We start from the raw sequence: 19,342 nt of genomic DNA on the forward strand, positions 1-19,342 counted from the left end.
TTGTTGGTGTCTTTGAGTGTTTTTAGGGTTTTTTCTTTGGGGGTTTTTAACTTTTTGGGGTTTTTGGTTTTTCGGGGGTTTTTATGGTTTTTGGGGTTCTAGGATTTTTTAGGTTTTTGGGGGGGTTTTGGGGGTCTTTTAGGGGTTTATAGGGTTTATTAGGGTTTTTACGGTTTATTGGGGTCTTTTAGGGTTTTGTGAGGTTTTTAGGGGTTTTAAAGGGTTTTGGGGTTTTTAAGGGTTTTTGGGGTCTTTAGGGGTTTTAGGGTTTTATAGGATTTTCTTAGGGGTTTTTGTGGTCTTTTAAGGTTTTTTGGGTTTTATAAGGTTTTATAGGGTTATTGGGTTTTTAGGGGATTTTTGGGTTTTTTTCGGGTATTTATGGTTTTTGGGGATTTTTAGGGGTTTTTAGGGTTTTTTGGGGTCTTTTAGGGTTTTTTCTTTTTGGGGTTTTAAGTTTTTTAGGGTTTGTTATGGGTTTTTATGGTCTTTTAGGGTTTTTTAAGGGTTAAGGGTTTTAGGGTTTTTAGGGTTTTTAAAAGGGTTTTTGGGGTCTTTTAGGGTTTTTAGGGGTGTTTAGGGTTTTTAGTTTTTTAGTTTTTTGGGGATTTTAGGTTTTTTGGGTATTTTAGGGTTTTTGGGGGGTTTTAGGGTTTTTGAGGATTTAGGGGTTTTTAGGTTTGTTTATGGTGTTTTGGGGTCTTTTAAGGTTTTTAGGGTTTCATAGGGTTTTTAGGGTTTTTTAGGGTTTTTAGGGTTTTTTAAGGTTTTTTTCAGGGTTTTTGGGGTTTTAGGGTTTTTAGGGTCTTTTGGGTTTTTTGGGGGTTTACGGTTTTTTAAGGGGGTTTGGGGTCTTTTAGGGTTTTTCAAGGTTTATAGGGTTTTTTAAAGTTTTATATGGTTTTATAGGTTTTTATGGGGTTTTTGGGGTTTTTTTAGGGCTTTTTAGGGTTTTTTATGGTCTTTCAGGGTTTTTTGGGAGTTTTTGGGATTTTGGGGTTTTCGGGGTTTTTAGGGTCTTTTAGGGTTTTTAGGGTTCTTTTAGGGTATTTTTAGGTTTTTTGGGGTTTTATGGTTTTCAGGGGTTTCTATGTGTTTTTGGGGTCTGTTAGGGTTTTTAGGGGTATTTTAGGGTTTTTTGGGGTCTTTTACGGTTTTTAGCGTTTTATATGTTTTTGTGGGTTTTGGGGTTTTATGGTTTTTTGTTTTTTTGGGGTTTTAGGGTTTTTTAAGGTTTTTTTTGTGTTTTTTGGGGTTTAGGGTTTTTAAGGGTTATTTAGGTTTTTTCTTTTTAGGTTTTTTGGATTTTTTTAAGGTTTTGAGGTCTTTTAGGGTTTTTTGGGGTTTTTAGGGTTTTTGGAGTTTTAGGGTTTTTAGGGCTTTTAGGGTTTTTGGGGTTTTTGGGGTCTTTTAGGGTTTTTACGGTTTTTTGGGGTCTTTTATGGTTTTAAGGGTTTCTTAGGTTTTTTTTAGGTGTTTTGGGTTTTTTTGGGGTTTTTCGGGTCTTTTAGGGTTTTTTGGGGTTTAAGGGGTTTTTAGGGTTTGTTGGTGTCTTTGAGTGTTTTTAGGGTTTTTATGTTCTTTGGGCTTTTTTTTCTTTTTGGGGTTTTTGGTTTTTTTAGGGTTTGTTATGGGGTTTTATGGTCTTTTAGGGTTTTTTTAGGGTTTTTAGGGTCTTTTAGGGTTTTTCGGGGGTTTTTAGGGTTTTTAGGGTTCTAGGATTTTGTAGGTTTTTTGGGGGGTTTTGGGGGTCTTTTAGGGGTTTGTAGGGTTTTTTACGGTTTATTGGGTTTTTTTAGGGTTTTGTAAGGTTTTTAGGGGTTTTAAAGGGTTTTTGGGTTTTTAAAGGTTTTTTGGGGTCTTTTAGGGGTTTTAGGGTTTTATAGGATTTTCTTAGGGGTTTTTGTGGTCTTTTAGGGTTTTTTGGGTTTATAAGGTTTTATAGGGTTATTGGGTTTTTAGGAGATTTTTGGGGTTTTTTCGGGTATTTATGGTTTTTGGTGGTTTTTAGGGGTTTTTAGGGTTTTTTGGGGTCTTTTAGGGTTTTTTAGGGTTTTTCTTTTTGGGGTTTTAGGTTTTTTTAGGGTTTGTTATTGGTTTTTATGGTCTTTTAGGGTTTTTTAGGGGTTAAGGGTTTTAGGGTTTATAGGGTTTTTGAAAGGGTTTTTGGGGTCTTTTATGGTTTTTAGGGGTGTTTAGGGTTTTAGTTTTTTTGTTTTTTTTGGGATATTAGGTTTTTTTAGGGTTTTTTGGGTATTTTAGGGTTTTTGGGGGGTTTTAGGGTTTTTGGGGATTTAGGGGTTTTTAGGTTTTTTTATGGTGTTTAGGGGTCTTTTAGGGTTTTTAGGGTTTTTAGGGTTTTTTAGGGATTGTTGGGGTCTTTTAGGGGTTTTGGGTTTTTAATGTTTTTTTGGGTTTTTGGGGTCTTTTAGGGTTTTTTGTGTTTTTTAGGGTTTTATAGGGGTTTTTGGAGTCTTTTAGGGTTTTAAAGGTTTTTAGGGTTTTATAGGGTTTTTTAGGGTTTTTTTGGGGTATTAGGGTTTTTTGTGTTTTTTTGGGTCTTTTAGGGTTTTTGAAGGGTTTTGGGGTCTTTTAGGGATTTTTTGGGGGTCTTTTAGGGGTTTTGGGGGTTTTAGAATTTTTGGGGGTTTTTATTTTTTTGGGGGGGGGTTTTAGGGTTTCTTATGGTTTTTTAGGGTTTTTTTATCTTTTAGGGTTTTTTTGGGGTTTTGGGCGTTGTTGGGTTTTTATCGGTTTTTAAAAGGTGTTTTTGGGGTCTTTTAGGGTTTTTAGGGTTTTTAAGGTCTTTTTTTTTAGGTTTTTTGGGGTTTTTGGGGCTTTAGGGATGTGAGTGGTTTCTTATGGTTTTTTTAGGATTTTTAGGGGTTTAAGGGTTTTTAAAGGGTTTTATTTAAGTTTTAAGGGTTTTTTTGGGTTTTTGGGGTTTTTTGGGGTTTTTTAGGATTTTTAAGCTTATTTAGTTTTTTGGTTTTTTTGGGGCGTTTTACGGTTTTTATGGTCCTTTATGGTTTTTTAGCGTTTTTGGGTTTTTTTAGGTCTTTTATGGTTTTTAAGGTTAAATAGGGGGTTTAAATGGTTTTTCTGGGCTTTTAGGGATTTTTTAAGAGGTATTAGGGTTTTTAGGGTTTTATGGGGATTTATAGGGGTTTTAAATGATTTTTGGGGGTTTTAGGGTTTTATAGGGGGTTTTAAAGGGTGTTTTGTGATTTTAGGGTTTTTGAGGGCTTTTTATGGTTTTTATGGTCTTTTAAGGTTTTTTGGGGGGTTTTGGGGTTTTAGGGGTTTTTAGGTTTTTTTAGGGTTTTTTGGAGTCTTTTAGGGATTTTGTTAGGCTTTCTTAGGGTTTTTCTTGTGTTTTGGGTTTTTTTGGGTTTCTTGGGCTTTTAGTGGTTTTTAGGGTTCTGTATGTTTTTTTATGGTCTTTCATGGTGTTTTTTTAGGGTTTTTAGGGTTTCTTGGGGTCTTTTAGGGTTTTTAGGTTTTTTACGTATTTAGGGTTTTTTAGGTTTTTTGGGGTCTTTTATGGTTTTTAGGGTTTTTTACGTTTTTTTGTGGTTTTTAGAGTTTCTTAGGGTCTTTTAGGGTTTTTAAGGTTTTTTAGGCTTTTGTTTAGGGATTTTCTTTTGCGGCCGGGCGTGGTGCTGGCCACCCACCCCCTCGTGTGCCGCCCCCTCCTTAATAGGTGCTCGCTAACAGCACTTGCCCCTACAGTCTGTTGCCTCCCTATCGCCGGAACCACTCCAGTGGGGATCTGTCTGCAGATGTGGCTCATGTCAGGCAGAGATTGCAAGCAGGTGGTCCGTTGTCAACAGGTGCAATCACAAGAGCGGCGTCGGCCCAGCTGCAGAATCACGACTTGATGGATCTTGGGAGGGAAGATGAGCTGCTGGATTTTGGTGGCAGCAATGGAAGCCAGGACAGCAACCTTGACATTGCCGCAGGTAGCACAAGTTATACTGGTTGGAACCTCCTGGTTACACCAGCCCACAGGGGATTATTGTGTCCGTCCGTCCGTCCGTTGTGCAGGGAGGGGCTGGGTGGGGAGGTGCTGGGTGGGGAGGGTGGGGAAGGGCTGGGTGGGAAGGGGAGGGGCTGGGTGGGGAGGGGCTGGTCACGTGGGTGGGGGGGGGCTGGTCACGTGGGGGGGGAGAAGCTTTTTTACGTTTTTTGGGGGTTTTTAGAGTTTATTGGGGTCTTTTAGGGTTTTTAAGGTTTTTTAGGCTTTTGTTTAGGGATTTTCTTTTGTGTTTTGGGTTTTTTGGGGTTTTTAGGCTTTTAGGGGGTTTTAAGGGTTATGTTTTTTTATGGTCTTTTTGGGTTTTTGGGGTGTATTAGGGTGTTTTTTAAGGTTTTTTTAGGGTTTAAGGGTTTTTAAGGTTTATTGGGGTCTTTTAGGGTTTTTAGGGTTTTTTTACGTGTTTAGGGGTTTATTAGGGTTTATAGGTTTTTTTGTGGTTTTAGGGTTTTATAGGGTTTTTAAGGTTTTTTGGGGGGTTTTGGGCTTTTATGGGTTTTTAGTTTTTTAGTTTCTTTGGAATTTTTTGGTTTTTAGTGGTTTTGGGGTAATTTTTTCAGTTGTTAGTGGTTTTGGGGTATTTACCCAATTTGTAATAGTTTAGCGGTATTTTTGTCAGTTTTTTATTTTTATTTATATATTTTTTCGTTTTATTTAGTTTTTTCGTGTTTTTGGTATTTTTCGGTTTTTAGTGGTTTTGGGGTAATTTTTTCAATTGTTAGTGGTTTTGGGGTATTTATCAAATTTTTAATGGTTTTGCGATATTTTTCAGTTTTTTATTTTTATGTATAGTTTTGTTTCGTTTAATTTAGTTTTTTCGTGTTTTTGGGTATTTTTCGATTTTTGTAGTTTTGGGGTCAGTTTTTCAGTTCTTAGTGGTTTTGGGGTATGTACCCATTTTTTAACGGTTTTGCGGTATTTTTTCAGTTTTTTACATATAGTTTTTTTTTCGTTTTATTTCGGTTCTTCGTGTTTTTTTAAAAGTTTTTTGGTATTTTTCGGTTTTTAGTGGTTTTGGGGTAATTTTTTCAGTTGTTAGTGGTTTTGGGGTAATTACCTAATTTTTTATGGTTTTGCGGTAATTTTTCAGTTTTAATTTTTATTTATAGTGTTTTTTTCGTTTTTTTTTTGGTATTTTTCGGTTTTAAGTGGTTTTTGGGTAAATTTTTCAGTTGTTAGTGCATTTGGGGTATTTACACAATTTTTTTATGGTTTTGCGGTATTTTTTCAGTTTTTTTTTATTTATAGTGTTTTTTTCGTTTTCTTTAGTTTTTTTGGTATTTTTCGGTTTTTAGTGCATTATAATTATTATACCATATTACAATTAGGGCCTTGTGTCAATGAGAGATTTTGAGGTTTGGTGACTGCAGTAGAGGACACAGAGAGAGACACTTAATCAAACAAAGTTCGCAACACAGAGTCGGTCAACACACAATTAACGCATAGCCTGGCTGATTGCGTTCTTCCACAGATTGCTAAACTAAGCGAGAGAATTGAAGCAAACGCGATCAGGCGAGGGCAGGAGGCAAGGCCCCGCGTTGTAAAGTTCCAACCTGGACATCGCTTCCATGCTCGCTGCTACTCAATTGACATCCCTACGAGAGAGAGAGCGAGGCTCTACCTCGGTACACAACCACCACCACCACAACCACCACCACCACCACCACAACCACAACAACCACCACCACAACAACCACCACCACCACAACCACCACCACCACAACCACCACAACCACCACCACAACCACCACAACCACCACAACCACAACCACCACAACCACAACAACTACAACCACCACAACCACAACAACCACCACAACCGCGATGAGAATTTCTCACCTCGGATTTCAGTTCCTGTTACCTCGTGACGTCACTCTCGGGGTACAAGACACTCCCCTCGCACAACGAGTCGATCGTTTACTTAAATCAATTATGTTAATGAGCCCCTCCCATACGTGGAGGGATGGGGCGCGGATGCTGAATACATCGCGACGGCTTTCACGAATATATTATGTTAATGAGGTGCCAGTCACCGGGCGTCCAAATAAGGATTGGCATTGAAAGATATCGGTTGCGGCCGAGCGGAAGTGACGTCAGGAGGTGGGCGAATGCCTTGGTGACATGACGTCACTAGCGAAGCACACCTCCCCCTCGCGTTTGACGCCGATGAGGTCACGCTGAGCGGTGACGTCAGAGGGCGGGGTCAGAGTTCAAGTTTGTTGACAGAAGGGGAGCGGCAGTGTCGTGGTGAGCGCTGCGCTCCGCACCGACCAGCCGAGTTCCATTCCCGCTCGTGGCCAACACCGCCAGTGACGACTTTCTGAGCCGGTCCTGAGCCTCCCCTACGTCGACTCAGCCTCAAACGAGTACCCGGTGCGGTGTGTCAACATCGCCACTGGGGAGTTTCAAGTTTCAAGTTTCAAGTTTATTTATTAGGTATAGCCCTGTGAGCCATTCGGCTCTTGAATCGGGTGCAACCGCAACAAACACAAAACAAAAACATGAACAAGAATACATCTTAAAGTGACTATGTGCAAACAGAAAATCCAAGAAAAGACAGCAAAATATTGCAGAAAAAGCACCGTACACCAACACTGTGTGCAAAAATCCCAGTGGGATGCAAGTCAAACAACAACAACCACAAGACAACTTAGATTAAGGCCATCAGTCTAACTCTGTACTACAACAAACAAACAACGTACACAACATGTACCACCAAACCCTGCAGCCATAGCTGGCTGCATGAGTCACTCCACAACAGCAGGAGCATCAGTCGGAGTGTCAACATTTTTCAATGCACCTTTAAGATCGGCACATTAAATCAAAACACAGATCATACTTTGCAGCGATCGTCCGGAGCGAAACATTGTATTTTAGGCCACGAAATTGCATTGGCAGCTAGGGGTGTGCAACTCATCTGTGTGCAAAAATAATAATAACACGGAGACACACAGAGACGGATTGCGTCTCATTGTTTTCGTCCCGTTCCCTTCAGTCGACAGCTGAAATGAGTATCTGCTGCGGCGTGGAAGAACATCCGCACCGGGGGAGACAAAGGCGGCCGGGCGCGGTGCGGCCCACACCCCACACCTTTGTGTGTCGCTTTGATGGATGCTCGCCTAGGCCTCTCTCCCCACCTCCGTCTCCTCGTGTTGCTGAGACTCGTGGCGGCTTTGAGAGCCCCCCCACCCACCCCGCCCCCCTTCTCCCTCTCCGAAGCTGCTGCGTGGAGGTTTCGCTCGCGCCGCCCTCCGCCTCGACACGAGGAGCCGCATTCGCGTTCCTCTGGAGCGCCACTGCAGCGCGCTAATTGGAAGCCCCAATTACCCGAATGAGTGAGTGCCGCGTGTGAACGCAGTCACAGATAGCGAGGAGGGGGGGTGACCCCCCCCCTCCTGCTACCGCACCCCGCCCCCTCGTTCAGTGAGTCTCAGTGATCATTGTAAACCCGAGTCTAACCCTACAGCTAAACCTAGCGCTCAGCCCACACTCAACCCTGAACCTCGACGTAACTCACCCTAGAGCTCGCCCTGACATTAGAACGACCTCCAATTAGCACGGTTGGCTACGCACAGTGCGAGCGAAAGAAGTCCAACAGCAACATCCCCGTAGACGGCGACTCCTCCACTGCCATCCCACGCAAGTCTCGGGCGCGGTGCCCAGGAGGGATGCTGCCTCCCGCGTGCTCCCGCGTGCTCTCAAGGCTCCCAGGGTCGCTCAGAGTGACACCGACCCTCTCGTGCTGCTGCTGCCGCCGCTGCGGTGTCGGCAGTGCAGGTGCACAAACATCAGCCACATCAACTCGCCGCCGCATTCGCCAACAACTCTGTGTGGCCTTACAAGGAAATGTATGTAGAACTATATATATACATTTGGGTGACGTTTCGGGCAATGACCCTTGTTCATAGCACACACACACGCAAATATGTAGTCCCGAGAGACGGAGCGAGCGACAGTCGGAGACTGCGCCATGCGCTCCACGAACACCACGACCGCCACGGGGTCCCTGAGCGGGAGGTCGTTTTGTTGGCAGCGGTGGCAGCCGCGCGGCTTCTCGCGCGAGGCTCGCCCAGAAGAAGGTGCCGGTGGGGCAAAGCCGCCTCCTCCTCCTCTCCCTTCGCCCTGGCGAGGCACTTGGCCGCGTGGTCCCTGCTGCCTGCGGCGAGGCGGATCTCTCTCCGCGCCGTCTCCCCTGCAGATCGCCACGCGTGTCGAGCCGCGCGCTCTCCCTGTCCCCTGCGGAGGGGCGCCTCGCGGCAGGCGTCGGGCGCGGCGCGTCGAACTTTGCGGAGCGTCTTACAATGCGGGGCAGACGGCTACTCCGCATCACAAGTGAGACAAAGGGAGACAAAGGCGGCCGGGTGTGGGGCTGGCCACCCACCCCCTCGTGTGCCGTCCCACCCGTAATAGGTGCTCGCTAACAGCACTTGCCCCTACAGTCTGTTAAGGCTATACGGAGGATCTTTGTCTTTGTGTTAGGTTCAAACTTAATTTGTGTTAGATGCTCGCTAACAGCACTTGCCCCAACATTCTGTCCAGGCTATACGGGCGATCTTTGTCTGTGTGTTGGGAGCAAGTTTGAGTGGCATGTAACCGTGGGAGTTGAACGGGCACCTGCTGCTACTGACAATCGTTGACAACGGTTGGATAGACGCTGATAGACACACACAGACAAGACCAGGTGAACAGACACAGACAAGAGGAACAGAGACGGAGAAAGATACACAGAGACTAAAAAACACAGGCAGAGAGACACACAGAGGCGAACAGAGACACAGACGGACAGAGATGTTGAATCGAACTCGCTGAACTCGCTCCATTGAAAGAGATTCCTCGATCTTTGCCCATGCCCAGAAGTCGTTCTAGTTTCTATTTATTTCATTGTGTGTGGTGTGTAGTGTAAGCCATGTGGGATATCGATGTACACGGACATGAAAAACATCAGCAGACAAGACGTCTTTCATACTCTTTGGTTCTTTCGGTAAAGTCACGTAGGTAAAATAAACAAATGACGAAGTTTCGATCGCAACACGAGCGGTCGTCCTCAGGCGAAAACATCCAGACATTGTCGCGGCAGAAGTCACGTGAGCTACAGCTGAGCATTGTTGTCATGCGGTGGGCTCACGCGAAATTGATTTCTGCAACACGAAGGTACTTTGAAAACCCACTGGCGATGTTCTTTTATATAAGCGCACAACTTTATCTATCTGTATTCTTAGTTCTTTCTTAAAATTCTTAATTTTTATTTCATTTTTTACCTACGTGACTTTACAGAAAGAACTAAGAATATGAATCCTTGCAGTCACGAAAGCTTCAATCTAGAATTAATCTGTGATGAATGCTGCACTTTCCGTCGTTTTCATGCAGGGGGCGCTATAACCCTACGCGCCTCTGCATGAGCGACGGAGGCGCAGGGACAGACGTTCGACCACGTTGGAATCGATCTGCAGACGGCGGTCTTCTGGCACGGCCAGCTCTGTGTCGCCTCATCTCAATCCCGCGATCCGGGGATTCGAACCGAATCCCCGGCAAGGCCATCTACTTAACGACGAGAGAAAATTCACACGAAATGTCGTTTTCAATTAAGTCTTCCAGATGTAAAATGATATAAGCTTTTAATGAAGAAATACAATCATAAAATTCAAAACATAATACAATTCAAAGTTGTTTCATTTTAAAACTTCAAAACGGAGCATTGGGAGTTGGCGTGGATGCGTCGTTCGTGTGCAATTTTCTTTGTGCCTTTCCTGGCCCAAGGCCGTAAATGGTTGAGGGGCACCGCAGGCGGTCAAGGCTTGCTTCAATCCATGGTTGTCAACATCCAGACGTTAATCAGCAAGGACCATTTCTTGTCCTAGTTCGCCAACATATAAGACATCAAGCAAAATTCTCATGAGTGTTGTTGTGGAGAATGCATCTACTAGATGTGCTCTGCCTTGTAACCAAATACAAATCTGTACCAAAAATGTATTTCAAATGTGCTCTTAAAATTACCTCCTTGCTATGTGTGTTCTCTGGTGTTTTATAAGAGCAGATGACTGTGCAAACGCCTTCCCACACACACTGCACTTGAAGGGTTTCTCTCCCGTGTGTGTTCTCTGGTATGTTACAAGAGCAGATGAATGTGCAAACGCCCTCCCACACACACTGCACTTGAAGGGTTTCTCTCCTGTGTGAGTTCTCTAGTGCCGTGTCAAATGTTCAGGACGATCCGTGCTGTATGCACACCGGTCGCATTGATGCCTTTTTGCACCAAGCTGCGCCGAGTGCCTTTGCTCCATGAGACCAATTCTGCAGAGGCAGCGACAGCTGCAGACAGACAAAAAAGAATACCCACACCATCTACACGTCAGTATCGAGGCACAGAGGAATGCATATACACAGTCACACGTCACTTACACGTCTATAGTTATTCATATATTTATGATATATAAAAAAAAGTGTCCCAAATTCATCACACGGGCTGTTATGGCACACAATGAGAGGCCAAATGGTCATAAACATGCCTGGAAGCCCTCGTATCTTCAAAATGAACGCTAACCCAAAACTCAGCACACAATTTGGCTTCAAAATGAATGTTTATGAAAGCTAAATTCAGCTGACATAGCAAAGGGTGTTGAAAATAATACTATTTGTGTCATGCACAAATGCATAAATTAATGTTCAATCACAACTTAGAGGTGTGAAGCCAGGCACAGATGTCCTTGATTGCTGGGATGAGCAGTTCCGACTTCAGCTGCTGCACGTGTGTGCTGTGATCACTTCCTGACTCCATTCTTACAAAGAGTTCCAGAGGAAAACTAAAATAAACTACTGTTTTGATATAACCTCTGTGCTCAATAGAGTTAATAGACTTTACTGCAAATACAAACTTGACACTGTCACACACTCAGAGGTGGAGCCAGGATTTTCAGACAGGGGGGGAAACCCCTCCAGCAATGAAAAATGACAGGAGTTGTTAGTAAGTAAGGAGTTGTTAGTGAGAAAGGAGTTGTTAGTAAGAAAGGACTTGTCCCTTGCTTTTCATTCGACGCGTGTGATCGTCATCGTGCTCGCTGAACGTGTTGATGCCTTCAGGAAAGAAAAATAGACTTTTGTATTTTGGGGGGGGGGGGGGGGGGAATGACCATGACGTATGTGGCATCAACCCGCATCACACCTGAGCTAAGCGCTCTGCAATGCTTACCCCCCTACCACATGGCTCTTCGCGCGCCGTACTTCTACAGCTGTTCACAGCGTGCCGGGAGATTTTAGGTGGCGCTTCGCTCCTGGCCGATGAAGTCAATGGCTTCTCGGAGTTTCAATACAAATCCGTGTGAAGAACGGGTACAACTGCCATCTTAAATATAAAGCAGAACTTACACGTGTTTGTTTGTGTGCAGCAGCAAAAACTCTCCAACGCTGAGCTCTGGCGTCATGAAATTTTCACAGCTTATGCTGTCTGAAATGTCTAAGCGAACGCCGCGTCATTCCCTTCCCGAGTGGCAAAAATCGACCTGACGTAGCAGTGGGTTCAGGTTGAATTTCCTTGAGTGAAAACATCCGATTTAGGTAAATTGAAGTGTTTCGGCTTCTTTCTTGCAAGCATCAATTTTTTCAGGGTTTTTCAGTGAATTATGAGGGAATATTAAATTAATCCAAGACAAGAATCCAAGTCCCGGGCAAAGCCGGGTAGTGAAGCTAGTTACTAATAAACCCCAATGATCCTATCGAAATTACGGATTTCTATCGGATCGTTGGGGGGGCAAGTGCCACCCCACCCCCACTGGCTCCACCACTGTCACACACTGGCACGGTTCACAGGTGGTGGTGTGTCCAGACCCACGCCTGGCCACCTTTAACCTGCTCAGTATTAATGCTTCCTCACTCCACCAAGTAATTCATTGAGGATCAACCAACACAGCCGAGGCTGCGTGTCTCTCTGTGGTGAGATGTTAACTACCTGTCCTGGCATACAGGAAGTCGTGGGTTCCATCCTGACCCTGACGCCTGCTGTATATTTGTAGTTTTCGTGTCTCTCTCTCTCTCCCCGTGGTCACGTGGATTTCCTTCCCGATCCTCGGGTTACCCCTCCACATGTAGAGAGTGAATACCGCCACGCGTCTAGAGTGAATACCGCCACACGTCTAGAGTGAATACCGCCACGCGTCTAGAGTGAACACCGCCACACGTCTAGAGTGAACACCGCCACACGTCTAGAGCGAACACCGCCACGCGTCTAGAGTGAACACCGCCACACGTCCAGAGTGAACTCTGCCACTTGTCTTGAGTGAACACCGCCACGCGGTGTTCACTTTGAAACAAGAGCAGTACAGCAGCTCAAGCGGGTGTGGCCTGGTAAAAAATGAAAAAAAACTGTGTGAATATTTAAAACAAAACAAAGTTACAAAGTAGCGAGCCAGGTGAAGGGAAATTAAAACTTAAGCAGAGAGAGAGAGATGACACAAAAACACACAGAGAGAGACACACACATAGACACACAGAGAGAGATGACAGAGAGACACACAGAGAGAGACACACAGACACAGAGAGAGATGACACAGAGACACACAGAGAGAGAGAGAGACACACATAGACACACAGAGAGAGATGACACAGAGACACACAGAGAGAGACACACATAGGCACACAGAGAAACAACGCCTCTGTGTTGAGGCCTTAAATAGAGAGAGGGGGGGGGTAGAGAAACTAGCACGTCAATGCAAGGCCGTAGCCATGGAGTCAACATTGGGGGGGACCAAATATTCCAGGGGTCTGGGGTCCCCCCCCCCAGAAAAATATATAAATTTGAAAACTATTTTCCTGCCATTTCCTCCCTAAAATATTTTAAAAAGTTCACTAACACATGGGATGGACTTTATTTTATTTGATACAATAATGTCTAATAGTGTATTGTAATACATTGCTCTGTTTTTTCTTTTTTACCTTTCTTGTAATGGCAGAGATTAGGGATTCATAAAGTACAACGCAATCATATAAACAGGAATCTATGCATTGTGATATGAAGACAAGTCCAGATTTCGTGGCCGAGGTTTAGCAAATTGTTGTCTTCATTAACAGAGCATGGCAATTATTATTTACAAATATTTTTACAGAAACATATTGAGGGGGCATATTTGATTATAATACTTATTATAACATATTATAACATTATAATTATGACATATTATACTTATTATAACATAATTAATAAATATTAATAATAATTATAACATATTATACTTATTATAACATTATAATTATTATATATTATAACATAATACTATACTTATTATAACATGTTATAATGACGGCCTTGTGTCAATGAGAGACTTGGAGGTTTGGTGACTGCACAGAGAGAGAGAGAGACACTTCATGTAATGCAACACAGAGAGTCGGTCAACACACCAACTCACGTACTCTTAGGTATTTTCGGTAAAGTCACCACGTAGGTAAAAAATGAAATTAAAATTAATAAAAGTAAAAATAGAAATAAAATAATAAAATTATAATAAATCACGCCTCACTTGATGCAGAAAATTATAGTCTACATTATAGACTGCCAGTACACTCACCCAGCTTAATAACCAGGCTACAGTCTACATTATAGACTGCCAGTACACTCACCCAGCTTAATAACCAGGCTACAGTCTACATTATAGACTGCCAGTACACTCACCCAGCTTAATAACCAGGCTACAGTCTACATTATAGACTGCCAGTACACTCACCCAGCTTAATAACCAGGCTACAGTCTACATTATAGACTGCCAGTACACTCACCCAGCTTAATAACCAGGCTACAGTCTACATTATAGACTGCCAGTACACTCACCCAGCTTAATAACCAGGCTACAGTCTACATTATAGACTGCCAGTACACTCACCCAGCTTAATAACCACGCTACAGTCTACATTATAGACTGCCAGTACACTCACCCAGCTTAATAACCAGGCTACAGTCTACATTATAGACTGCCAGTACACTCACCCAGCTTAATAACCAGGCTACAGTCTACATTATAGACTGCCAGTACACTCACCCAGCTTAATAACCAGGCTACAGTCTACATTATAGACTGCCAGTACACTCACCCAGCTTAATAACCAGGCTACAGTCTACATTATAGACTGCCAGTACACTCACCCAGCTTAATAACCAGGCTACAGTCTACATTATAGACTGCCAGTACACTCACCCAGCTTAATAACCACGCTACAGTCTACATTATAGACTGCCAGTACACTCACCCAGCTTAATAACCAGGCTACAGTCTACATTATAGACTGCCAGTACACTCACCCAGCTTAATAACCACGCTACAGTCTACATTATAGACTGCCAGTACACTCACCCAGCTTAATAACCAGGCTACAGTCTACATTATAGACTGCCAGTACACTCACCCAGCTGAATAACCAGGCTACAGTCTACATTATAGACTGCCAGTACACTCACCCAGCTTAATAACCAGGCTACAGTCTACATTATAGACTGCCAGTACACTCACCCAGCTTAATAACCACGCTACAGTCTACATTATAGACTGCCAGTACACTCACCCAGCTTAATAACCAGGCTACAGTCTACATTATAGACTGCCAGTACACTCACCCAGCTTAATAACCAGGCTACAGTCTACATTATAGACTGCCAGTACACTCACCCAGCTTAATAACCACGCTACAGTCTACATTATAGACTGCCAGTACACTCACCCAGCTTAATAACCAGGCTACAGTCTACATTATAGACTGCCAGTACACTCACCCAGCTTAATAACCAGGCTACAGTCTACATTATAGACTGCCAGTACACTCACCCAGCTTAATAACCAGGCTACAGTCTACATTATAGACTGCCAGTACACTCACCCAGCTTAATAACCAGGCTACAGTCTACATTATAGACTGCCAGTACACTCACCCAGCTTAATAACCAGGCTACAGTCTACATTATAGACTGCCAGTACACTCACCCAGCTTAATAACCAGGCTACAGTCTACATTATAGACTGCCAGTACACTCACCCAGCTTAATAACCAGGCTACAGTCTACATTATAGACTGCCAGTACACTCACCCAGCTTAATAACCAGGCTACAGTCTACATTATAGACTGCCAGTACACTCACCCAGCTTAATAACTAGGCTACAGTCTACATTATAGACTGCCAGTACACTCACCCAGCTTAATAACCAGGCTACAGTCTACATTATAGACTGCCAGTACACTCACCCAGCTTAATAACCAGGCTACAGTCTACATTATAGATTAAATTAATAAAAACGCCTCACTTGATACAGCAAATGTGGCTGTGACGGTGCCACCTGATGACGGAGACTTGTGTTGCCTCCGAAACGTCGTGATTTGTTTATATTTTATTTCTATTTTTACTTTTATGAATTTGTATTCATTTCTTACCTACATGGTGACTTCACCTAGAACTAACGCATCGCCTGGCTGATCGCGTTCTTCCACAGGTCTCTAAACTATCTTCTTGATTCTTTCGGTAAAGTCACTTAGAATGGAAATAATAAAAATAAAAGGGAATATTATTTTATTATTTCCATTCTACGTGATATAAAACATAATAAAATTCTATAGTTTTATTGTTTTATTTTATTACTTCCCTTCTACGTGACTTCACCGAAAGAACCAAGAAGATGAATCACTGCAGTCACGAAAGCTTTAAATCGAAATTGCTCAACTAAGCGAGAGAATTGAAGCGAACGCCATCAGGCGAGGGCAGGAGGCAAGGCCCCGCGTTGTAAAGTTCCAAAGTGGACATCGCTTCCATGCTCGCTGCTACTCAATTGACATCCCTACGAGAGAGAGAGCGAGGCTCTACCTCGGTAAACAACAACAACCACAACAACAACAACAACCACCACAACAACAACAACCACAACCGCGATGAGAATTTCTCACCTCAGATTTCAGTTCCCGCGCGGAGCGTCAACTTTCCGTTACCTCGTGACGTCACACTGCAGCAGCAGGTGACATGACGTCACTTGTGGGGTACAAGACACCTCCCACAATGAGCGGCTCTGTAACTTACATAAATTATGTTAATGAGCCTGGCCCAATCGTGGAGGGATGGGCTGTGGGTGCCGAACCGGTCACAACGAACTCGTGACGTCTTTCACGAATAAATTATGTTAATGAGCCCCCAGTCAGTGGGTGTGGCTTTGCCCAAATAAGGATAGTACTTGAACAGATAACGGAAGTGACCCAGGCAGAGGTGACGTCACGCTCCCTTGAGACGGGTTGGTGTGAAATCTTTGGTGACATGACGTCACTAGCAAGGTACACCTCCCCCTGGCGTTTCACGCCGATGAGGTCATGCTGAGTGGTGACGTCACGTAGCGGGATTAGAGTTTAAGTTGATTAAGATTAATTTTCCATTGCTCCCTCCCTTGAACAGAGACCCCTTGGGTGTGTGTGCTCAGCTCAACAATGTGGACATTATTGTGTGTGTACACACACATGGACAGTGTGTACACACGTGTACATTGTGTGTGTGTATGTACACTGTGTGTGTGTATGTACACTGTGTGTGTGTATGTACACTGTGTGTGTGTGTACACTGTGTGTGTGTACACTGCGTGTGTACACTGTGTACATTGTGTGTGTACACTGTGTGTGTGTACACTGTGTGATGGCTGGGTGTATGGAATTTATGTGGTTGAGGAATTGGTCTAGAGCAGGCCGGCCATGTGGCCAGATGACAAAAGTGGCATCTACGTACCTCTTCCACAAGGTCGGGCGTAGAGTGGCAGTCTGGATGGCGTCAGTCTCAAATTTCTCCATGAAGACGTTGGCTACAACCGGAGATAGGGGGGAGCCCATTGGGGTGCCCTCAGTTTTCTTGTAGAAAGTTCCATTCCAGGTGAAGTATGTATTGGTTAAGCAGTGTCTCACCAGGGGGGGTACCCCAGCATTCAGGCTTTGATGAACCAAGTCTTCAATGATTGCGATGGTATCAGGTACAGGAACTTTGGTGAATAAGGAAACCACATCAAAACTGACAAGCAGGTCGTCTGGGGACAGGGAAACGTCGTGAGAATTGTATTTTATTATGTTTAATTTTTATTATTTTATTATTTCCCTTCTACGTGACTTTACCGAAAGAACCAAGAAGATTTACTGTTTGTTTTCTACCTGATGACGATTGCTTGTGTTGCAATCGAAACGTCCTATTCTATTATTTAATTTATTTCCTTTCTACGTTACTTTACCGAAAGAACCAAAAAGCAAAATGAAAATTCGCTGAAATAACTTGACCAACATGGTTGCTTCTTCTTGGTTCTTTCGGTAAAGTCACGTAGAAGGGAAGTAATAAAATAATACAAATAAAACATAATAAAATAATTCTCACGACGTTTATTATGTTTTATTTATATTATTTTATTACTTCCCTTCTACGCGACGACTTTACCGAAAGAAGAAAGAAGATGAATCCCTGCTGCAGTCACGAAAGCTTTAAATCGAAATTTAACATGGTTGCTGCAGCGCCACCGTGTGGACACATAGTGCAACTGCAGCGCCTCAGCGCGCTAATTGTAGCAGTGGAACTGTTCGGTGTCTTCACGGCTTCATTGCAGCCAACCCGCAGCAGCGTGGGGGGGCTGGTCACGTGGGTGGGGGAGGGGCGGGGCTGGTCACGTGGGCTGGGGGAGGGGCGGGGCTGGTCACGTGGGCTGGGGGAGGGGCGGGGCTGGTCACGTGGGGGGGAGGGGCTGGTCACGTGGGTGGGGGGGGGTGGGGGGGGGGCTGGTCACGTGGGTGGGGGGGGGCTGGTCACGTGGGCTGGGGGAGGGGTGGGGCTGGTCACGTGGGCTGGGGGAGGGGGAGGGGCGGGGCTGGTCACGTGGGCTGGGGGAGGGGCGGGGCTGGTCACGTGGGCTGGGGGAGGGGGAGGGGCGGGGCTGGTCACGTGGGCTGGGGGAGGGGGAGGGGCGGGGCTGGTCACGTGGGCTGGGGGAGGGGGCGGGGCTGGTCACGTGGGCTGGGGGAGGGGGAGGGGCGGGGCTGGTCACGTGGGCTGGGGGAGGGGGGCGGGGCTGGTCACGTGGGCTGGGGGAGGGGCGGGGCTGGTCACGTGGGCTGGGGGAGGGGCGGGGCTGGTCACGTGGGCTGGGGGAGGGGGAGGGGCGGGGCTGGTCACGTGGGCTGGGGGAGGGGGCGGGGCTGGTCACGTGGGCTGGGGGAGGGGGAGGGGCGGGGCTGGTCACGTGGGCTGGGGGAGGGGGAGGGGCGGGGCTGGTCACGTGGGCTGGGGGAGGGGGGCGGGGCTGGTCACGTGGGCTGGGGGAGGGGCGGGGCTGGTCACGTGGGCTGGGGGAGGGGCGGGGCTGGTCACGTGGGCTGGGAGAGGGGGAGGGGCGGGGCTGGTCACGTGGGCTGAGGGAGGGGCGGGGCTGGTCACGTGGGCTGCGGGAGGGGCGGGGCTGGTCACGTGGGCTGGGGGAGGGGGAGGGGTTGTTTAGGGCGCCCACGCGCGTGGTGACGTCATCGCGCTCGGGTTCGTGGGCGCCCCCGTGCGTGCTGACGTCATCGTGCTCGGGTTGGCGGGCTCCCCCGTGCGTGCTGACGTCATCGCGCTCGGTTTGGTGGGCGCCCCCGTGCGTGGTGACGTCATCGCGCTCGGTTTGGTGGGCGCCCCGTGCGTGGTGACGTCATCGCGCTTGGGTTGGTGGGCGCAGCCGTGCGTGGTGACGTCATCGCGCTCGGTTTGGTGGGCGCCCCCGTGCGTGCTGACGTCATCGCGCTCAGGTAGATAGGCGCCCCCGTGCGTGGTGACGTCATCGCGCGGGGGGGGGAGGGGCTGGTTACGTGGGCGGGGGGGGGGCTGGTAACGTGGGCGGGGGGGGGCTGGTCACGTGGGCGGGGGGGGGGCTGGTCACGTGGGCGGGGTAGGGGAGGGAATGGTAACGTGGGCAGATGGGGAGGAGCTGGTCACGTGGGCGGGGGGGGCTGGTCACGTGGGCGGGGGGGGTCTGGTTGGGGCGCCCCCGTGCGTGATGACGTCATCGCGCTCGGGTTGGTGGGCGCCCCCGTGTGGTGACGTCATCGCGCTCGGGTTGGCGGGCGCCCCCGTGCGTGGTGACGTCATCGCGCTCGGGTTGGCGGGCGCCCACGTGTGTGGTGACGTCATCGCGCTCGTGGTGGTGGGCGGTCCCCCACTTACGAACACCACCCCCCCCCCCCCGCAAACCCCCCACTTACGAACACCCCCCCCCTCATACCCCCACTTACGAACACCACTCCCCCGCATACCCCCACTTACGAACACCACCCCCCCCCGCATACCCCCACTTACG

The 19,342-nt window shown here is 46.4% G+C and overlaps 1 long non-coding RNA gene across 1 annotated transcript; it reads right to left on the reverse strand.

The window, feature by feature from the left end:
• Positions 1 to 9,634: 9,634 nt before the first annotated feature.
• On the reverse strand, positions 9,635 to 16,073 carry LOC144736532 (uncharacterized). The gene is made up of 3 exons (XR_013588771.1): positions 15,948 to 16,073; positions 10,265 to 10,345; positions 9,635 to 9,890 (listed from the first exon to the last, which is right to left on the reverse strand). It is a non-coding gene; the product is annotated as an uncharacterized LOC144736532 (long non-coding RNA).
• Between the last annotated feature and the right edge of the window lie 3,269 nt (positions 16,074 to 19,342).

This window comes from Lampetra planeri, chromosome 61, assembly GCF_965212315.1.
Source record: "Lampetra planeri chromosome 61, kcLamPlan1.2.h2, whole genome shotgun sequence".
NCBI lineage: Eukaryota > Metazoa > Chordata > Hyperoartia > Petromyzontiformes > Petromyzontidae > Lampetra > Lampetra planeri.